The sequence below is a fragment of the Penaeus japonicus genome, unplaced genomic scaffold, assembly GCF_977035675.1.
Source record: "Penaeus japonicus unplaced genomic scaffold, GWHDUDI00000001_assembly GWHDUDI00000010, whole genome shotgun sequence".
NCBI lineage: Eukaryota > Metazoa > Arthropoda > Malacostraca > Decapoda > Penaeidae > Penaeus > Penaeus japonicus.
Window position 1 is genome coordinate 9,888,534 of NW_028234412.1, and position 2,500 is coordinate 9,891,033.

The window sequence follows — 2,500 nt, forward strand, 5'->3', positions numbered from 1 at the left end:
ATTTCCCCGCATCGATTTCCCCTCAAAAGACCCGGGAGTTTCTGTAATTATAGAACGTAACGAAGAATCAGTGGAAGAGAAGAAATAATTGAATTGAAATTGACAGCAGCCAAAGTTTCCTTTTTGAAGCTGAGACAATCAAGTCATCTTATCTTCTCTAAACTTTATTGTCTGAACTTTCTCGAATTAAAACTTATTAGAGAGAAAGAGAAAGAGCGAGAGAGGGGGGGATGGGAGGGAGGGAAGGGGAGATAGAGAGAGACGGGGAGAGAGAGGGAAGGAGGGAGGAAGAGAGAGAGAGAAGGAAGGAGGGAGGAAAATAGAGTTAAAAAGACAGAGAGGGAAAGAGGGAGTAAAGGAGAAAGAAAGTGTGGGTGGGTGTGTGTGTGTGTATGTGTGTGTGGTGTGTGTGTGTGTGTGAGTGGCAGTGTGTGTGTGTCTTTGTGTGTCTGTGGGTGTGTGGGTGTGTGTGTGTGTGAGTGTGGTGTGGAGTGTGTGTGTGTGTTTGGGTGAGAGGGTGTGTGTATGAGGATGGGTGAGTGGGTGTGTGTTTGTAGTGTGTGTGTGTGTTTGTTTGTGTGAGTGTGTGTGTCGTGTGGTGTCGTGTACGATGCTCTACGGTGTGTGTGTCTTATAGTTTTTGGACATCACCCAACCCTATGTGAGTTTCTTAGTTATGGTTTTTGTGTGTGTGTGTCATTGTGTGTGTGGTGTGTGAGTGGGTGTGTGTGTGTGAATGTGTCGTGTGTGTTTGAGAGTGTGGTGTGTGTGTGTTTGAGTGATGTTGTTATTTGACAGTGGGTTGAGTGTGTGAGTTATTGTGTGTTTTTAGTTGGTGTGATATTTTGGTGTTTGATTTATGCTGAGTTTGTGAGTGGGGGTTTGTGAGATTGTGTGGTAGAGTGAGTTATATTTATATAGTGTTTGAGTGTTGATGTGATATTTATATTATTGTAAGATTGTCTCAACAACAGACATACAACTATCACTCAACACACACACAGACAATACACACTCAATCTCTCTCTACACTCACCACACACTCTCCATCACAACACAAAAACACACAACTTCTATGTTGTTTATTTTTGTTTGAGAGTTAGAGAGTTTTATTTATATATTTATTTTTTGATGTATATTAATTGTATTAAATTTTTATAGATATTTATTTATTTTTATATGTAGTTATATATATATTGAGATAGTTTTTTTTGAGAAATTTGAGTCCTTTTATTTAGAGTGTTATTAGTTATAGATAGTGATTTTCTATCGATATTTATAGAGATAGAGTGATATTTATATATATCCTAATTGGATATAAACTTTTATTTTATTTATATAATATTAATTTTTATATATTTATATACTTTTTTATATAGTTGTTTTATACGAATATAATTTATTTTTATTTATATATACTTTTACTATTTCTTACATACTATGTATATTGATATTTTTATATTTATATTGTTTGATAGATATTGTTTTTTGATTTATAGTTATGTTATCCAGAGACATATATCATATTTTGACCTTGGAGATTAGTTTGTGTATTGCTGGTTGTGTGTGTGTGTGTGTGTGTGAGTAGTGTGTTCATGAGAGAGAGTTAGTGTTTGTGTGTGTGTGTGTTGGTCCTGTGTGTGTGAGTGTGTGTGTGTGTGTGTGTGTTTGTGTGAGTGTGTGGGGGTGTGTGTGTGTGGGAGTGAGTTGTTTTGTCATTCGTTGTGTGTGTGGTGGTGTGTGTGTGAGTGCGTGTTGGGACTGTCTGAGTGTGTGTGTGTGTGAGTGGTGAGTGGGTGTGTGTGTGTGTGTGTGTGTGTTTGTGTGTGTGTGTGTTGTATGTGTGTGTGGTGCTGTGTAGTGTGTGTGTGTGAGTGTGTGTGGTGTGTGTGTGTGTCGGTCTTTTTTCGTTGTATGTGTGTGTGTGTGTGGGTTTGTGTGTGTGTGTGTTGTGTGTGTGTGTGTGTGTTGTGTATGTGTGTGTGTGGTTGTGTGTGGCGAGTGTGTGTTGGGTTGTGTGTGTGAGTGTTTGTGTGTGTGTAGTGTGTGGAGTTTGTGTTGTCTGAGTGTGTTGTGTGTGTGCGTGTGTGTGTGTCGTGTGTGTGTGTGGTGTGGTATGTGTGTGTGTGGTCTGAGTTATTTTTGTGGGTGTGTGTGTTTGTGTGGTGTGTGTGTGTGTGTGTGTTGTGTTGTGTGTGTGTGAGTGTGATGTTGAGGTACAGTGTATGTCTGTCGATTCTCTATGTCTCGCTCCTTTCTATGTGTATATCTCTCCTCAACTAGTGAGTGGGTGTGTGTGTGTGTGAGTGTGAGTTAGTGTGTGTAGTGTGAGTGTGTTTAGTGATAGATATTTATTTATATTTTTTTATTGTTTAACATAATTTATGTTGAGGTTTGGATACTTTGTTTTATATTTTGATATAATTTTTATTTTTAGTTTTAGTTGTGTTTTGTTTTTTATTTTTATTTTTTTTATATTTTATTATTCATAAGACAGTTA